Below are 19,463 nucleotides of genomic sequence, written 5' to 3'. Positions count from 1 at the left end.
ATGCTTGATTTACTAACAGAATGACAAGGAGGCTAAAGTGACTTGGACAGAGAAAGCAAGTGGGGTAGTGTGGAAGGTAAGGTCAGAAAGGAAAGGTGGGAGTCTAAATCATGCAGGATCTGTAGACTCTTATGATGAATTTGGCTTTATCCTGAGTGAGCTGGGTAACAACTGATGGCTACTGAGCAGAGGAATTACAGGATCAGACTTACATTTTAAATTGTAATTTTGGCTGCTGTATTCAGAAGAAACTGTGAAGGACCAAGATAAAAAGTAGAGAAACAAACTGCAATAAACTGGGAAAGAGGGCTTAAGGGCTTGGAGCAGGACAGTAATAGTGGAGAAGTTTAGATGCTGTATATATAACAAAAGTATAGCCAGTAGGACCTGTGAAGGATGGATGTATGGTATTACTAAACCAAGAAAAATACAGGAAAGCAATGATAGGAAGGAGATGATGATGGAAATGAAGGACAGCATCAGTTTCACTACACCATCAATGGCAGTGGCATTTTAACAATGAAAATCTTTACCCACTTAATGAGAAACAGAACATTATTTTCATTTTTGTTTCTTCAATCCTAGAAAATTCTGTGTTGCTTATTTATTATATTTCTTCTTTGGTCAACTGTCTTTTGATATCCTTTGCTCATTTAGGTATTAGAGACTTAGTGAATACACATACAATTAATTTATGAAGAAACCTTTATTTTGTTGAATTCTTATGCTAGAGTACATTTCCTGGCTCTCTGGAAACAATGATTGTTTTTATGCCAGTTCTACACTATTGTAATTACTGTTGTTTTATTAAGTTTGACTATCTGGTTTTGCTTCCCATATCCCTAATTATGATTTTTTTAAGTTTATTTATTTATTTTAGAGAGGGAAGAGAGAGAGAATCCCAAGTAGGCTCCACACTGTCAGCATGGAAACTGATGGAGAGCACAAACTCCTGACTGAGTCGAAATCAAGAGTTAGATGTTTAACCAACTGAGCCACCTAGGTGCCCCACTTTCTTTTTTATGCTCCAAATGTTCTTTGATGGTCTTCCAGATGGATTTTTGAGTTGTCAATTTCAAGAAAGAGGTTATTGGAATTTGATTACAATTGCAATAAAACTTATGAATTATTTTGAAGAAACACTGACATCACTATAATACTCAGATTTTCTACCCTACCCAGGAAGATAGAAATCTTAATTCTAATATTCCTTTATTTCTGTCTTTGTGGATTTCCTCAGTGGGTCATCCCCCACCCCCATCCCATTCTTATCCTTCAGTGTCTTAACTTTGTTGCTATGTGAATATCTTGAGCCACTACGTTTTCTTCTACTTCTTGCCTTCCAATCTGAAATAGTGGCTCATATAAAACTATAAAACTAGATCTTGTGAAGGATGAAGCTGAAGGAGAAAGAAGTTCCACAGTAAAGGATGTAGGCAGTAATTCTTAACTGAAAATGCAAAGAAGCCAAGAGGTGTTTGGGGACAAAATACTAGAACATAGCAATAGAAGGAATTACCTTTCCTTGGGATGCACAAAAGACAGGGAAGTAATAACACCAAATATGAAAACCTATGCATCTTTTAGAAATCCAAAATTTTTAATGAGCTTTTGGGTAATGATAAGGATAAAAGGAAAGAAAAACAAAGGATATTACTAAGAAAGTATATTTGGATAACTACATAAGAGATATTAGGACTATATCTTAATACAGTTAATAATATAGGTGATAAAACTGGTACAGAGGCAAAATACAGGAGTGTTAGAAAATTTAAATATCCAAATACCTATGAAAACATGACAAATTCCTAAATTAATATCAAGACTATTTTTCTGAAGTTTGAGAAATTAAAGAAGTATTTCTCTAAGCTTGGATATAACCAAAACAACCAGCTGATAAGGTAACATGACAGAAAACACAAGTATTCTTGTGGTATAAGAATATAAAATAGTTAAGGAAGAGAGAACACTGGCCTAAGACAGACATGTGCTTTTAGACCAGCGGTGCCCAATAAAACATTCTGTGTTGATGGAAATATTCTATATTTGTTCCGATGTGGCTTCCACTAGCCACATGGGGTTACTGGGTACTTTAAATGTGGCTAGTGTAACTAAAGAGCTAGATTTTAATTTTATTAAAAAATTTTTACTTTTGGAATTTTTTTCGTTTATAATAATATATAAATATAATATTTATATAATATATAATATAATAAAATACAAAATAATAATTTGGAATTATTTTAGTCTCACATAGAAGTTGAAAAAATAGTATAGCAAGGTCCTAGGGATTCTTCCCACAGTTTCCTCCAAAGATAACATCCTACGTCTCCATAGTACAGTGATCAAAACCACGAAATTGACATTAGTACTACTAACTGAACTACAGACCTTATTCAGATTTCACCAGTTTTACTTGCACTCACTCTTTCCCTCCTCCCTTCCCTCTATAGTTATTACCACCACAATCAGGATACACTAAAAACTTCTCCAGTCACTCTAATCCTAACTGACACTCACAGATCAATTTTCCATCATTATAATTTTGTCATTTCAAAGATGTTTTATGTATGGAATCATAAAATATATAAACTTTTGATATTTGCTTCTCTCACTTAGAATAATTTTTCAATATCATTCCTTCACTTTACCGTAAGTATCAACATTTCATTCCTTTTATTGCTGAGTTGTATTCAACTGTATGGATATACCTCAGTTTACCCATTCAGTCATTTAAGGATATTTATGATGTCTCCGTTTTTGGCTATTACTAAACAGCTGCTGTGAATACTCATGCAAAGGTTTTGTATGAAAATAGTTCCATTTCTCTAGCATAAATACAAGTCTGACCTGTCAGGCTGTATGTTAAATATATCTTTATAAGAAACTGCCAAACTATTTACAGAAGTGTATGCACCATTTTACATTCCCACCAGTGTGAGAACTATGGTTGGTTCCCCATCCACTGCAGCATTTGATGCGGTATTTTCTACTGTAGCCATTTTAATAGGTGTGTAATGTTATCTCACTGTGGTTTTAACTTACATTTCCTTAATGGCTAATGATGTTGCACATCTCTTCCTGTGCTTACCGACCAGCCCCATATCTTCTGTGGAGAAGTGCTGTTCAAATTTTTTGCCCATTCTGAATAATTAATTATAACTGAAAAAGCCACATGTGGCTAATAGCCACCATATTCAAAAGAATAGGAATGTAGCTTTCAGAGATTCTAAGATTTTAAAAGAAAACAAGAAGAAAAAAAGAAGATATGGCAAAAATGAAGATTGATAGGTTTTAAAAATGCAATTTGATGAACTTGCCATAGGTAATCTCACTGAGGGAAAAAAAGGGGAAAGAAGAGTTAAAGAACTAATTGCAATTTTTTAGGTCTATTAAGTTAAAATTGTTTTTTATGTTTTATTTATTTCTGAAAGAGAGAAACACAGCATTAGCAGGGGAGGGTCAAAGAGAGAGGGAGACACAGAATCCGAAACAGGCTCCAGGCTCTGAGCTAGCTGTCAGCACAGAGCCCAGCATGGGGCTCAAACCCATGAACTGTGAGATCATGACGTGAGGTGAAGCCGGGCGCTTAACCAACTGAGCCACCCAGGCGCCCCAAGGTCTCTAAGTTAAAGTTTTGAAGGAACATAATTGGAAGAGGAAAGAAGCATATAACAAAGACAAACCCCAAGGGATGGTACCAATTTGAATCAGAAGTTTACAGTCTAAATTATTTGAGTTTTTAAAATAAAAAATGCCAAAGAAGAATTTACCCAAGGTATACAGGAGTGCTGATGCATAGGGGCACATGTACCCCAATGTTCATAGCAGCACTCTCAACAATAGACAAAACATGGAAAGAGCCTAAGTATCCATCAACTGACGAATGGATCAAGAAGATGTGGTTCATCTATACATGAAATACTACATGGCAATGAGAAAGAATGAAATCTGGCCATGTGTAGCAACCTGGATGGACCTTGAGGGTGTTATGCTGAGCGAAATAAGTCAGGCAGAGAAGGACAAATATCATATGTTTGCATGTATAGGAGGATTAGGAGGAACTTAACAGAGGACCATGGGCGAGAAGAAGGTGAAAAATAGTGGGGGAGAGGGAGGGAGGCAAACCATGAGAGACTCTTGAATGCCGAGAACAAACCGAAGGCGGTTAGGGGTAGAGGAGAGGGGAAGGGGGGTGATGGGCATGGAAGAGGGCATTTCTTGGGATGAGCACTGAGTGTTATATGGAAACTAACTTGACAATAAACTATTAGAAAAAATAACAAAGTACCCAGTATGAAAAAAAAATGCCAAAGGAAATAAGATTACTTCCCTGGTATTTAGTTCAGATCTGTGGGTGTCAAATTCTGCCTTTTTATTCATACCATGATTAACTGATACCCAATTGTTCAGCTGGAATCCTAGCCATGGAATCTAATCCAACCAGTCTCGATAAGAGAGATGGTAATCTTTCTAATTCAGAACCCTCATGCTATCTTATATCTCTAAGTGAACGTTTAGGCTACATGGGTTTGAATCCCCACCCTGACACTTACAGCTGTGTGGCCTTACATAAGCTGGTTAATTTTTGTCAGCCTATTTCACCCCTAAAACAGAGATAATAACAGTATTCACATCACGAGGATTAAGTGAAAATGTCAAATGCTTAGAACAATGCCTAAGAAATGCTCAATCACTGTTAGCTGTTACTGGTATAGTTAGTTCACTCATCAAACATTTTCTTCCCTGAGCCAGGCCCAGAATAATTCATTACAGTGGCCCTGAGTGTACTTACTGTTTGAGGGCAATGAGAGAAGCAAGCACAGTAGGAATCAGGAGCAGTAGGGCTGGGCTTCTGTTTTCCCCCATTTGCTCTCACAATTAATACACATTCTTGTCAGAAAAGGTAGAAAATGTTTGTAAGCAAAAAAACATTTTAACCACTCATATCACCATTCAGAAATAACCAGTTAATGAGGAACATGGGGGAGAAGAAGGGGGGAAATGGTGGGGGAAAGGGAGAGAGGCAAATCGTGAGAGACTCTTGAATGCTGACAAAAACTGAGGACTGATGGGTGTGGGGGGGGAGGGGGAGATGGGCATGGAGGAGGGCACTTGTGGGTATGAGCACTGGGTGTTATATGGAAACCAATTTGACAATAAACTATTAGTAAAAAAAAAAAAATAACCAGTTAATATTTTCATAGACAGATATCTTGACATTTTCTTATGAAAATGTATAAATGTTCATTTTTTATAAAAAGTTGACTATACTATGTATTTGAAAACTTACTTCAAGTTAACAATATCTCATGAATATACTTCCATGTCAAAACAGATCTAGATCATTTTAATGGATATATAATATTTTATCATATGGATAAAATAATTAGGCCATCTACCATTGCTATACTTTGGGTTTATTTACTATTTTTTGTTTTAAAATAAACAATTATAAACACCTTTATACACTTTACATAGTTGTCTAATTTTTTTTTAATGTTTATTTTTGAGAGAGAAAGAGACAGAGCGTGAGCAGGGCAGAGAGAGACGGAGACGCAGAATCCTAAGCAGGCTCCAGGCTCTGAGCTGTCAGCACAGAGCCTGACACAGTGCTTGAACCCATGAACTGTGAGATCATGACCTGAGCTAAAGTCAGATGCTTGACCAATTGAGCCACACAGGCACCCCTATTTTCTTAAGATATATTCTAAGCAGTAGAATGCGGAGTCAAAAGCAGTGTTGTATATGTATGCATATACATCTTAAAGATTCTTAGATACACAAGGTCAATCTTTCCTCCAGAAAAATAACAAATCAATACTTCCAATATAGGGGTAGGATTGGACCCATTTCCCCATGCTCTCCTTGAGTGATATCACTCTTTAAATCTTTGCTAAGTTGACAGATGAAAAAAATGGAAGCACATTGTTTTAAATTGTGCCTGAACATTGTTTTACTTACCTCATAGACATTTTGTGTTCATTTGTGAAGCCGTTTTTCAATCCCTTTGTCCATTTGAAAGAGAGCCTCCAAATTAGACTGGACAGTCAGGAAAGACCTCCCAAAGTAAGGGATGTATGTACCTAGTTTTGAAGGATCAACGAAAATTGGACAAAAAGGAAGGGAAGAATACTCCAGGCAGAGGAAAACATGTGAAAGCTCAGAGGCCTAACACGGCACAGTTGAGTTCGGAACTAAAAGTAGTTCCAGCTGATTTCGCTGGGAGGAGTGTACAGATAAGCAAGAGGGGAGGAAACCAGTAGAGCAGCAGGAAGTAGACCATACACTGGCTTGTGTGCTAAATTAAGAGCCTGAACTTAATTCTGAAAACCATAGGTAAAACAAAGACCTTTTAGGCTGGTGAGTAATAGGATCAAATTTATATTTTAGAAAGATCATTCTAGCAGCTGAGTGGAGACATGGAAATCAATTAGGATACTATTGAATAATCCACGCAAGAAGTAGTGAGAACCAAAACCAAGTAGGTGGCAGTAGTTTAACAAAGAGGAGGGCACTGGATAGATAGGTAAAGATGAAGAATTCACAGGAGGAAAAGAAAATGAGAGAGAGGAATCTTGGTTTTTGTGCTTGGGTTTTAGGAGACTAGTGTTGCTACTCCCAACACAGATGTTTTGGTTTTGTTTTAAGGGAGGATGGCCATAGAAATCATAGAATGTTCTTCTGAAAGTGTTGCTTGAAGAAGTACCTGTGGCATATTGAAGCAGTGAATGTGCTGAAATGTGAATAAAAAAACCTGGAGGTCAGCAGAAAGAACTGGGTTGGCAATGCAGTCCTGAGAGGTTACTCAGGGTGAGTGCAACCAGTGAGAAGGGCTCTGGGCTGAGAAGAGAGCTGAGATCACTAGCATTTCTGGATTAAATAGAGGAACAGAATTCTTAGAGGGAACATAAGAAGGAAGAGCAAATAAGGTACCACGGAAACCAGGAGATAGTCTCACGAAGGCTGAAGGAGAGACTCAAAATGGAGGTCACTAGTATTGGATGCTGCTAAGAAGTAAAAGCAAAACAAAAATTACCCATTGGATTTGCCAATGTGAAGGCCACTGGTAATGTTAGCAAGGGGGATTTCAAAGAAAACCCAAACTGTAGGCTAGTCCCAAAGACAATGTATGCACAAGAGTGATACAGAAATACAAATACCTGTCAACTTAAGTCCAAAAGAACTCCTTCAATAAGTAAAAATTTCTAAATGGTAAGAAAGCATTGTATCATAGTTTGAATTTTTTCTTTTTTTTAAATGTTTGTTTATTGGGGGGAGGGCAGGCAGAAAGGGAGAGACCAAATCCAAAGCAGGCTCTGCACTGCCAGTGCAAAGCCAGACATGAGGCTTGATTTCATGAACCATGAGATCAAAATGTGAGCCAGAATCAAATCAAGGGTTGGATAATTAACCAACATAGCCACCCAGGCACACCTGAATTTTTTCTGTCTTAACGGCACATGAAATGAGTGTTTCAAACAATCTTTGACTTGAAATACATGGCACAATTTTTCAGTCTGAACATCTGTTGTATCCAAAGTAGAGTGCAGAATACAGATTTCTCAGGAAGGTACAGTTAATTATCCTGCATATTTACATTGCTCGCCTACCTACTAAGCCTTTTGTCTCTCCTGGTTCTTTCATACCAACAAACTGCCAAAGTGGTTCATATGCAACCTCAGAGTTCATTAAGCACTTATTATTTCTTCCAGTTTAAGCAGTTTACAGTGAGTCTCACAAGTACTTTCCAGTGGCTCCATGTATTTCTCCATAGAAAACTGCTATATGGCCATTTCTGATAAAGTGGATTTATTGTAAAACAAAGGTATAGAAGTAGCAAACAAAAGTTAGGAGAGAGAGAACTGGATTTTAAAAGATAAAAGCTTGTCAAGTGNAAAAAAAAAAAAGCTTATCAAGTGAAGAAGAGATTAAACGAGACCTTAAATACAAAAAAGGAATTTTACAAAGGCACAGAAATATCAAAAGGGTTGTGTGTTTAGAGAATTATAATGAGTTTGACATTGCTAAAATTAAAAATGTACAGTATGGATTTTACAGTTTTAAGTATCTTCCAAAAAGTAAGAATAAAATCAGGAATGTAAACTCCATATTCAAAGACCCTGACTCCCACAACCCCAAATCACTATATATGAAGGTAAAAAACAGAAGCAGGAATGGTTAGTAAATGACTTAGCAGAGTAGAGGAGGAAGGCATACTAAATGGCCAGGAAACCAATTCACCCTGTACAACACAAAATAGGTCTAGGTTTAGAAATGGGCTATGATGGGGTGCCTGGGTGGCTCTGTTGGTTAAGTGTCCAACTTCGGCTCAGGTCATGATCTCACAGTTCATGAGTTTGAGCCCTGTGTTGGGCTCTGTGAGGACAGCTCAGAGACTGGAGCCTGCTTTGGATTCTCTCTTTCCCTCTCTGCTTCTCCCCTGCTTGCACTTGGTCTCTATCTCTCAAAAATAAACAAACATTAAAAAAAAAAAAAAGAAATGGGCTAGGATAGAGGAAAGCACATAAGGGAATTGTTTGAAAGTCTGCAAAGGAACAGACCTTCCCAGTCTCACTCCACAACTCAGAAAATTACTCCTCCTTCACCCTGTTGAAGAGAGAATGTTTATTTGCTGGTTAAAAAAACAAAACAATACAAAACAACAATTTGAACCAGAAAAGCACCAATCTCAAGGGCAGACAGAGAGGATGGTAAAGGACTGGAATTTGAGTACAAGTCTATATTCTGCATAAGCCCATTTTCCTCTGCCTAGGTCTAGATCACTAGAAACCAGGCTGATACCTCTACCTCCTGTCTGCCAATGGGGATTAAAGAATCCTTTGAGGGAGGAGGCAAGATGGCAGAGAAGTAGGGAGCTCCATACTTTTTGCTTGCTGGCATCTCTCAAAGAAGAGCTGAAGCCATAGGACACCGAACCTCAAGGGTCTGGGAGGAAAAGAGACAGAGTCCACTAAGAAGACAGCCTCACAGGGCTACCTCAAGAAACAAGCCAATGTACACATGGTGGAGAGTCTCAAATATCACTACAAGTAGGGAAATAAAACCATCAAAGGCACAAAAAGAGACACCAAGGGACACCATTGAATGAATACTTCCTGAATGGACAGGTCCTGGACAGACAATGAGCCTCTTATAATAAAGGAGAACTCGCAGGTGCAGAGCGCCTAACAAGCTTTTAAAACTTAAAAGAGACAGAAAGCCAAAATGATGAAACAGAACTCTCCTCTAAATAAATTCCAGGAGGAAGTGACAGCTAAAGAATTGTTCAAAACAGATAGAAGCAACATAACTAAGAATTTTGAACAATAGTCATAAAATTAATCGCTAGGCTTGAACAAGGCATGGAAGACACCAGAGATGCTATTGCTACAAAGATTATGGACCTTAAAAATAGTTGGATGAACTAAAAAATGCTATAAATGAGATGCATAATAAAATGGAGACAGCCAATGTATGGACTGAAGAGGCAGAGAGGAGAATAGGTGAATTAGAAGACACAATTATATAAAAAGAGGAACCTGAGAAAAAGAGAAATAAATTGATTGAGGAGCACAAAAGGAGAATTCGAGAACACAGTGATACAATCAAACGAAACAATATCTGTATCATAGGAATTCCAGAAGAGGAAGAGAGAGAGAAAGGCAGTGAAGGGGAAATTGAACAAATTATACCTGAGAACTTCCCCACTCTGGGGAAGGAAACAGACATTGAAATCCAAGAGGCACAGAGAACGCCCCTCAGATGTAACTTGAATTGATCTTCTGCACAACACATCATAGTGAAACTGGCAAAATATAAGGACAAAGAGAATTCTGAAAGCAGCTAGGGTTAAAAGGGCCCTAACATACAAAGGGAGACCATTCAGAGTAGTCAAAAACCTATCTACTAAAACTTGGCAGGCCAGAAAGGAATGGCAGGAAATTTTCAATGTGATGAATAGGAAAAATATGAAGCCAAGAATCCTCTATCCAGCAAACCTGTCATTCAGAATAGAAGGAGACATAAAGGTCTTCCCAAATAAACAAAAACTGAATGAATTTCAAGGATTTCACTAAGCCAGCCCTACAAGAGGTCCTAATTTCATAGATGGTACTCTATGAGGGAAATGTTGCAAGGAACACAAGATACTAGAGACACCACCACAAGCATGAATCCTACAGAGAACACAATGACTCTAAACACATATTTTTCAATAATAACACTGAATGTAAATGGACTAAATGCTCCAATCAATAGACATAGGGTAGCAGAATGCATAAAAAAAACAAAATCCATCTATTTGCTGTCTACAAGAGACTCATTATAGACCTGAGGACACCTCCAGATTGAAAGTAAGGGGATGAAGAAATCTTGATCATGTGACTGGAAGTCAGAGTAAATGTGGAGGAGCCATACTTAAATCGGACAAACTGGACTTTAAGTCAGTAACAAGGGATGAAGCAGGGCATTATATAATAATTACAGAGTCTATCCATCAGGAAGAACAATTATAAATGTCTATGACCCAAATTTGGTAGCACCCAAATATATAAAATAATCACAAACAGACAACCTCTTGGATAAGAATGTACTAATAGCAGGGGGCTTTAATACTCCACTTACAACAACGGATAGATCAACTAGACAGAAAAACACTAAAGAAACAATGGACCTGAATGATATATCGGACCAGATGAACTTGACAGGTATATTTAGAACTCTACATTGTGAGGCCATGACATTCACTTTCTTCTCAAGTGCACATGGCACATTCTCCAAGATAGATCACATACTGGGACATAAAGCAGCCCTCAATAAAGATAAAAGAATCGAGATCATACCATGCACACTGTCAGATCACAATGCTATGAAACTTGAAATCAATCACAGGAAAAAGTTTGGAAAACCTCCAAAAACATGGAGGTTAAAGAATACCGTACTAAAGAACGAATGGGTCAATCAGGCAATTAGTGAAGAAATTAAAAAATATATGGAAACAAATGAAAATGAAAATACAACAATCCAAACTGTTTGGGATGCAGCAAAAGCAGTCCTAAGAGGAAAGTACATTGCACTCCAGGCCTATTTCAAGAAATTAGAAAAAGCGCAAATACATAATCTAACGGCGCACCTAAAGGAACTAGAAGGAGAGCAACAAGAGTACCCCAAACAAAGCAGAAGAAGAGAAATAATAAAGATCAGGGCAGAAATAAACAATATAGAACACCCCCAAAAAGTTGAATGATCAATGAAACCAAGAGTTGGTTTTTTCAAAAAATAAACAAAATTAATAAACCTCTAGCCAGGCTTCTCAAAAAGAAAAAAGAGCACCCAAACAGACAAAATCATGAATGAAAATGGGTTTATTACAACCAATCCCTCAGAAATGCAGGCAATTATCAGGAATACTATGAAAAATTTTATGCCAACAAACTGGACAACTTAGAAGAAATGGACAAATTCCTAAACACACACTCACCCTAAAATTCACACAGGAAGAGATAGGAAATCTGAACAGACCCATAACTAGTGAAGAAATTGATTCAGTTATCAAAAATCTCCCAACAAATAAAAGCCCTGGGCCAGATGGTTTCCCTGGGGAATTTTATCAGACATTTATATCAGAGTTAATACCCATTCTTCTCAACATATTCCAAAAAATAGAAATGGAAGGAAAACTTCCAGACTCATTCTATGAAGCCAGCATCACTTTGATTCCCAAGCCAGACAGAGACCCAGCAAAAAAAGAGAACTACAGGCCAATATCCTTGAGAATACGGATGCAAAAATCCTCAACAAGATACTTGCAAATTGAATTCAACAGCATATAAAAAGAATTATCCACCATGATCAAGTGGGATTCATTCCTGGGTTACAGGGCTAGTTAAATATTCACAAAATCAATGTGATAAATCACATTAACAAAAGAAAAGATAAAAACCATATGATCCTGTCGATCAGTGTAGAAAGAGCATTTGACAAAATACAGCATCCTTTCTCTTTTTTTCTTAATTTTTTTTTCTAAGAGAGAGGGAGCGAGCGAGAAAGAGAGAGGGAGAGAGCGAGAGAGAGCGAGCAAGAGACAGTGTGAGCAGGGGAGGGTCAGAGAGAGAGGGAGATACAGAATATGAAACAGGCTCCAGGCTCTGAGCTGGCTGTCAGCACAGAGCCCAACGCAGGGCTCAAACCCACGAACCTTGAGATCATGACCTGAGCTGAAGTCGGATGCTTAACTGACTGAGCCACTCAGGCACCCCTACAGCATCCTTTCTTAATAAAGACCTTCGAGAAAGTTGGGATAGAAGGAACTTACTTAAACATCATGAAAGCCATTTATGATAAGCCCTCAGCTAACATCATCCTCAATGGGGAAAAACTGAGAGCTTTCCCCCTGAGATCAGGAACACGACAGGGATGTCCACTCTTACCACTGTTGTTTAACATAGTGCTGGAAGTCTTAGCACCAGCAATCGGACAACAAAAGGAAATAAAAGGCATCAGAATTGGCAAAGAAGAAGTCAAACTTTGACTTTTCTCAGATGACATGATACTCTACATAGAAAACCTGACAGACTCCGCCAGAAGCCTACTAGAACTGATCCATGAATTCAGCCAAGTTGCAGGGTACAAAACCAATGTACAGAAATCAGTTGCATTTTGATACACCAATAATGAAGCAATAGAAAGAGAATTAAGAAACTGATCCCATTCACAATTGCACAAAAACCATAAAATACCTAGGAATAAACCTAACCAAAGATATGGGAAATCTGCATGATGAAAACTAGAAAACNGAACAAAATCAAAATGGGAGGCATCACCATCCCAGACTTTAGCCTCTACTACAAAGCTGTCATCATCAAGACAGTATGGTATTGACCCAAAGCAGATAGGAGAAAGCAAGAAACAACCTCCTTGACCTCCACCGCAGCAATTTCTTACTTGACACATCCCCAAAGCAAGGGAATCAAGAGCAAAAACGAACTGTTGGGACCTCATCAAGATAAATGCTTCTGCATGGCAAAGGAAACAATCCATAAAACTAATAGGCAAGCGATGGAATGGGAAAAGATAGTTGCAAATGACATATCAGATAAAGGGTTAATATCCAAAATCTATAGGGAACTCACCCAACTCCACACCCGAAAACAAATAATCCAGTGAAGAAAAGGGCAGAAGATATGAAAAGACACTTCTCCAAAGAGGACATCCAGATGGCCAACAGACATATGAAACGATACTCAGCATCCCTCCTCATCAGGGAAATACAAATCAAAACCACACCGAGATACCACCTCACGCTAGTCACGGTGGCTAAAATGAACAAATCAGGAGACTACAGATGCTGGCTAGGATGTGGAGAAATGGGTACCCTCTTACACTGTTGGTGGGAATGTAAACTGGTGCAGCCCCTCTGGAAAACAGTGTGGAGGTTCCTCAGGAAACTAACAATAGAACTCCCCTATGACCCAGCAATAGCACTGCTAGGAATTTACTCAAGCGATACAGGAGTGCTGATGCGTAGGGACACATGTACCCCAATGTTCATAGCAACACTTTCAACAATAGTCAAATCATGGAAAGAGCCTAAGTGTCCATCAACTGATGAACGGATCAAGAAGATGTGGTTTGGGGCACCTGGGTGGCTGAGTAGGTTAAGCGTCTGACTTTGGCTCAGGTCATGATCTCACGGTTCACGGGTTTGAGCCCCGCATCGGGCTCTGTGGTGACAGCTAGCTCAGTGCCTGGAGCCTGTCTTCGGATTCTGAGTCTCCTTCTCTCTCTGACCGCCCCCCTGCTCATGCTGCCTCTATCTCTCTCTCAGAAATAAATAAAAACACATTAAAAAAAAAGATGTAGTTTATCTATACAATGGAATACTACATGGCAATGTGAAAGAATGAAATCTGGCCATGTGTAGCAACATGGATGGAAATCAAGGGTGTTTCGCTGAGTGACATAAGTCAGGCAGAGAAGGACAGATACCATATGTTTTCACTTATAAGTGGAACAGGAGAAACTTAACAGAGGACCATGGGGGAGGAGAAGGGGAAAAAATAGGTGGGGAGAGGGAGGGAGGCAAACCATGAAAGACTCTTGAATACTGAGAACAAACTGAGGGCTGATGGGGCTGGAGGAGAGGGGAAGGGAGGTGATAGGCATGGAGGAGGGCACTTGTTGGGATGAGCACTGGGTGTTATATGGAAACCAATATGACAAGAAACTATAAAAAAGAATAAATGAATCCAAGGGAAAAAATTAAAAAAAATAAAGTGTACAATTAAAAAAAAGAAGAATCCTTTGCTAGAGATTAGAAATCCCATCTAACCACATTACCTAACAGTAAAGTCCAAGAATTGACAAATGCTACCCACAAAGAGCTTCCTCTAGAAGCTTTTTAGAGCCTCTCATTTTAAATCAACTTTATTTAAAAATGTACATATTATGTGTACAATGAGATTTAATAAGAATCATGTAACCACTGCCCTATTAAAAGACAAAACATCTATGCCATCCTAAAAGTATCCCTATGCCCTTTCCAATCATTTTCCCTAATGTGCAGTATCTGATAATCACTGATCTGATTCATACAAATGTAATCAGGCAATATACATCCTTTTTGGTTTGATTTCTCTCATTTAACATAATGGTTTTGAGATTCAGCCATGTTACTGCATGCATCAGTTGTATATTCTTTTTTACTGTTTAGTAGGTATTTTACTGTACGGCTGCATCAAAATTTGTCTCCTCTACTACCAGTTGATGGATATTTGAGTCATTTTGGTTTGGGTTAATGTGAATTAAAGCTGCTATGAACATTCAAGTAAAAGTCTTTGTGGATATACACTCATTTTTTTTCTGTGTAATTAACAGTGGAATTAGTGAGTCATGACAGGTATACGTTTAATTTTATATAAGCATGTAGAACTGTCTCCCAAAGTGGTTCTACCATTCAGTCTCATCAGCAACACTTGGGAGCTGTAGTGTCTTTATATCCTTTTGGATACTTGTCGGTTAATTTGCTTTTATCCATTTTAGTGGGTGTGAAGTGATATCTCACTATGGATTTAATTTGCATTTCCCTGGTGACAAATGATATTGAGCATTTTTTTCATATGCTAACAATTTGAATATAAATTATTTTATAAAGTGTTTATTCAACTTTTTTAGGTTGTCTTTCATTATTGAGTTCTAAAAGTACATTGTATATTTTAGCTATAAGTATTATCTCCTGGTCTTTGGCTTTTAATTTCTTAGAAGTAGCATTTGAAAAGGAGGTCTTAATCCTAATTTCTAATAATCCAATGAATCATTTTTTCTTTTGAGTTTGAAGGTCACACAGTACCATTTGTTCAAAAGACTGTCCTGTCCCCACCAAAGCCTGTCCCCAGGTTGGAGTCTTTGTTAAAAAACAAAGCCTATATATATAGGCTTATTTCTGGATTCCCTACTCTTTTGTCTTTATATACTCCAATTCCATTTTGTCTTAAATATTTTACTTTTCTAAGTCTTAAAATACCTTTGACTCTTGAACAACATGGGTTTGATCTATGCGGGTCCACTTAATATGCAGATTTTTGGAAAAAATACAATGGAAAAAATTCTCATATTTTGTGACAATTTCAAAAACCTTGCAGATGAACTCCATAGCCTAGAAATACTGAAAAAGCTAAGAAAAAGTTAGGTAGATCACGAATGCATAAAATATATGTAGATACAGTCTACTTTATCATTTACTACCATAAATACATGCAAATCAATTAGGAAATGTTAAAATTTATCAAAACTTACACAAATCATACACGGCACCATTCCCAGTCAAGAGAAAAGAAACAAAAGTAAAGTCATAATATTAAATCACAACTGCATAAAATTAACTACAGTACATACTGTAGTACTGTAATAATTCTGTAGTCATTTCCTGTTGCTGTTGCCACGAGCTCACATATTACAAGCATTCACTTGAAAGTCCATGTGACACTAATCATCTCTATGAGAGCAGTTTTTCTCTCTGGTAAATTGCATGTTGTATAAAAAGTGACTGCTAGAGGCGCCTGGGTGGCTCAGTCGGTGAAGTGTCTGACTTCGCCTCAGGTCATGACCTCACAGTTTGTGGGTTCAAGCCCCACGTTGGGCTCTGTGCTGAAGGCTAGCCTGTTTCGGATTCTGTGTCTCCCTCTCTCTCTCTGACCCTCCCCTGCTCACACTGTCTCTCTCTCTCTCTCTCAGAAAACAAAAAATTAAAAAAAAAAAGTGACTGCTATTAGTAGTTAAGTTTTTGGAGAATCAAAAGTTACACCCTGATTTTCAAACACATGGAGGGTTGGTGCCCCTAACTCCCATGTGGTTCTAGGGTCAACTGTAATAATGTAGATCCTCAGTTTTCTTTTTTCTTTTTCAGAATTGTTTTGACTATTATAGGTCCTTTGTACTTTCATATCAATTTTGAAATCAACTAGCCAATCTTCACAAAGAAAACCTGCTAGGATACTGACTGAAGTTTCATTGACTCTAAATCTCCATGTGTTGACAACAGAGATCTTAATATCAAGTCTCCAATCTATGTAATCCATGAATACAACACAGCTCTCCAATGATTTAGGTGCTCTTTAATTTCCTTCAGCAATGTTTATAGGCCTTTCATTAAGTTTATTCTGGTATTTCATATTTTTGATGCTAATGCAAATGATACTATTATTTTAATTTCATTTTCCATTTGTTTGTGCTGGTAGGTAGAAACACAGTTGATTTATATATATTGATCTTGTCACTTGCCACTTCATTAAATCTACTTATTACAGTATTTTTTGGGTAAATGCCCTGGGATGTTCTACATAGACAATCATGTTGTCTGAGAATACAGATTGTTTTATTTTTCCTTTATATATTTACTGTCTTACTGTCTACTAAACTGGCTAGGATCTCCAGAACAATACTGAATAGAAGTGGGTGGTTCAGAAATCCTTGCTGTATACCTGATCTTAGGGAAAAGTATTCTTTTACTATTAGGTATTATAGCTGCCAATAGGTATTCTATCAGATTGAGAAAGTTCTCTTCTATTTTTAATTTTTGAGTTTAAAAAAAAATTTCGCATGGTTATTTACTTTTGGCAAATACTTATTATTCTGCATTTATTGAGATGATCACAACTTTTACCCTTTATTTTGTTAATGTGATGAAAAAGGAGTGAGAGAACTAAAACTTATAGTAGGAACACAAGACCTAATGTGTAAAATAACTGAATGACAAATGTGCAATATATGTATTTATAAATATGGAGGCAAATAATGAAAACAGTAGTTAAGAAAAAATTCACAGTGGTTATCTCTGAGGAGTGGGCCAGCTTGGGAGAGGAAACTGATACTTAACTCTTTTAACCGCTGACACTTCAATATGAGAAATAATATATAACATTTGATAAAAAATTTTTAAAATTACATAAGAGTTTGAGAAAGATGTGAAGATGAGGTGGTGAGGTGCGTGTAAGGTACAGGGGAGACGAATGCAGCTTCAGGCATGGTGGTGCGGGTGGAGCATCCAGAAGATGTTTCTCATGTAGATGGATATACCTGGCCGTGAAGAGACTGGGGCTGAAATAAAGATTTGGGAAAAGCACCAGACTTTGTGGTTTTAAAGCCACAAGATGGACAACACTGACCAGGTACCCAGGGAGAATAGGGCCAAAAGCACAACTCTGAGGAAGGCTGCCATGTACAGCGGGGAGAAGGAAGCAAGGAAGGAGACAGAGAATGAATTTTTAAAGGACAGGACAAAAACCAGCCCAGAAAACAGAAGTCAAGGGATAAAAGTATTTCTTTCTTCCAACACGCTCAATTCCAAAGATTATGTGTGCAAACAGAGCTTTTCTTTTACAGGTGTTTCTCCCTAATTTCATGGAAAAATTAGGGAAGTTAAAACCTTAAAAACATAAATGTAATGATGGAAAACAGAATGGTGTTACACATATTTTTTACGTTGCTATTTATGTGTTCTATTTCAGGAAACATCTGCAGCAGAGAGTATGAGGTACAGAACTTCCACTGCTTATCTCAACTACTGAAAGGGTTCAAGAAAATGATCAACAGAAATCACAGACACACAAAAAAATTGGTTGAATATCCATGCCATTTAGATGGGACATGTGAAGATGCAGAAGAGGAAAAAAATTATAGAAAAATACTTAAGAACTTTTTGTTTAACAGAATACACTAGGTGCGATGATTCAGAAGTAATGAGTCATTTAGAAATAATAAAACTATCAGTTGGCCTAGAAAACACAGGCACTATTTGGTGGATGACTCAGTATGGAAACTGATCCCAAGAGAACAATTTAGAGGAATACAAAAACATATACCACTGATCTACTCTTAAGATTAAAAAAAAAAAAAAAAAGAGACCTGAATATTTTATTTGTTATGTTCACTTCAAAAATAGGGGAGAAAATACATTAGGAAATCTTTCAGAAGAGAAGATTTTTCTGATGCTAAAAGAAACTGTATACATGAATCTGAAAGAAAATTAAAGCTTTAAGTTTATCTTAATAATAAGACTAAAAGTAAAATAAGAGTGTCTCAGCAGAGGGTCTATTCTGAGCAAATGGGAATTACAAAGTGCTTAAAAATATACCTTTATTTTTACTCCAGTAGAGAAAAGGAAATATGACTGAGGGGAAAAGTGCCACGTCAATGATCAGGAGCTCCTCATCCCAGCTTTGCTTCTGTACTAACCAGCTCAGTAAGATGGTCAAGTTGTTTCCTTCACTGGCATTTGATGTTCTCTTCTGGAAAAACAGGACAGAAGATGGCTCTGGGGTCTAGGGAACAGGAGGAAAAACAATTTTTTTTTCCTGTTTTGAATTAGGAAATAGCTGTGTTTTACTTAAAAACTTTTATTGTAGAAAGAAGCATAATAAACTGGCTATAATTTTTAATGCATGTGAACTGCAAATCTACTGATTTCCGTGAGTAGTGGCTCTGAAAGGAAAATTTATAGGTTAAAGTTTTACTATTTTACAATTTTTAAAAACTGTTAAATTTTCAAAAACATCAACAATAGTTCTCTTTGTTGGTAGTATTTTTTTTTTACATTAATTTAAATATTTTCCTTTTCTAAGTCTTTTTCTTATTTTGGAGGGGATCATATAAAAATAAAATCACATTCTATAAGTAAAAATCCATTGACACTTTGGAAGAACATATATTCAACACAATTTAATAAACATTTGAGGGCCAGGTACTCTTCAAGATGAGGAAAATATGAATTCAGTGATTTTGCTTCAAACTGCTTACATCATGAGCAGGCAGAGAAAGACGATATCTAACCTTTATATCAAGGAAGGCATCCCAGAGAGGATACTGCCAGGCCCAGTCCTAGGGTAGACTACAAGCAGCTGTGGCTACAGGAAGAAAGGGAAAAGTGCCTTGTGGACAAAGGGAGCAAGGCAGGCCGTGGCCGGAGA

At 37.3% G+C, this 19,463-nt stretch overlaps 1 protein-coding gene across 1 annotated transcript in view; it reads right to left on the bottom strand.

Annotated features, from left to right (window-relative positions):
• PPP2R3A (protein phosphatase 2 regulatory subunit B''alpha) overlaps positions 1 to 18,714 on the bottom strand; it is a 163,132-nt gene extending 144,418 nt beyond the window's left edge. Inside the window, exon 1 of the mRNA XM_077752333.1 lies at positions 18,632 to 18,714. The gene's annotated coding sequence lies outside the window, so the exon portion shown is untranslated. The remainder of the gene's footprint in view (positions 1 to 18,631) is intronic.
• Between the last annotated feature and the right edge of the window lie 749 nt (positions 18,715 to 19,463).

The sequence above is a fragment of the Crocuta crocuta genome, unplaced genomic scaffold (assembly GCF_008692635.1).
Source record: "Crocuta crocuta isolate KB4526 unplaced genomic scaffold, BGI_CrCroc_1.0 scaffold580, whole genome shotgun sequence".
NCBI classification, from domain to species: Eukaryota; Metazoa; Chordata; class Mammalia; order Carnivora; family Hyaenidae; genus Crocuta; species Crocuta crocuta.
Note: the sequence above shows the minus strand (reverse complement) of the source record. Positions and strands in the feature narration are given on the sequence as shown.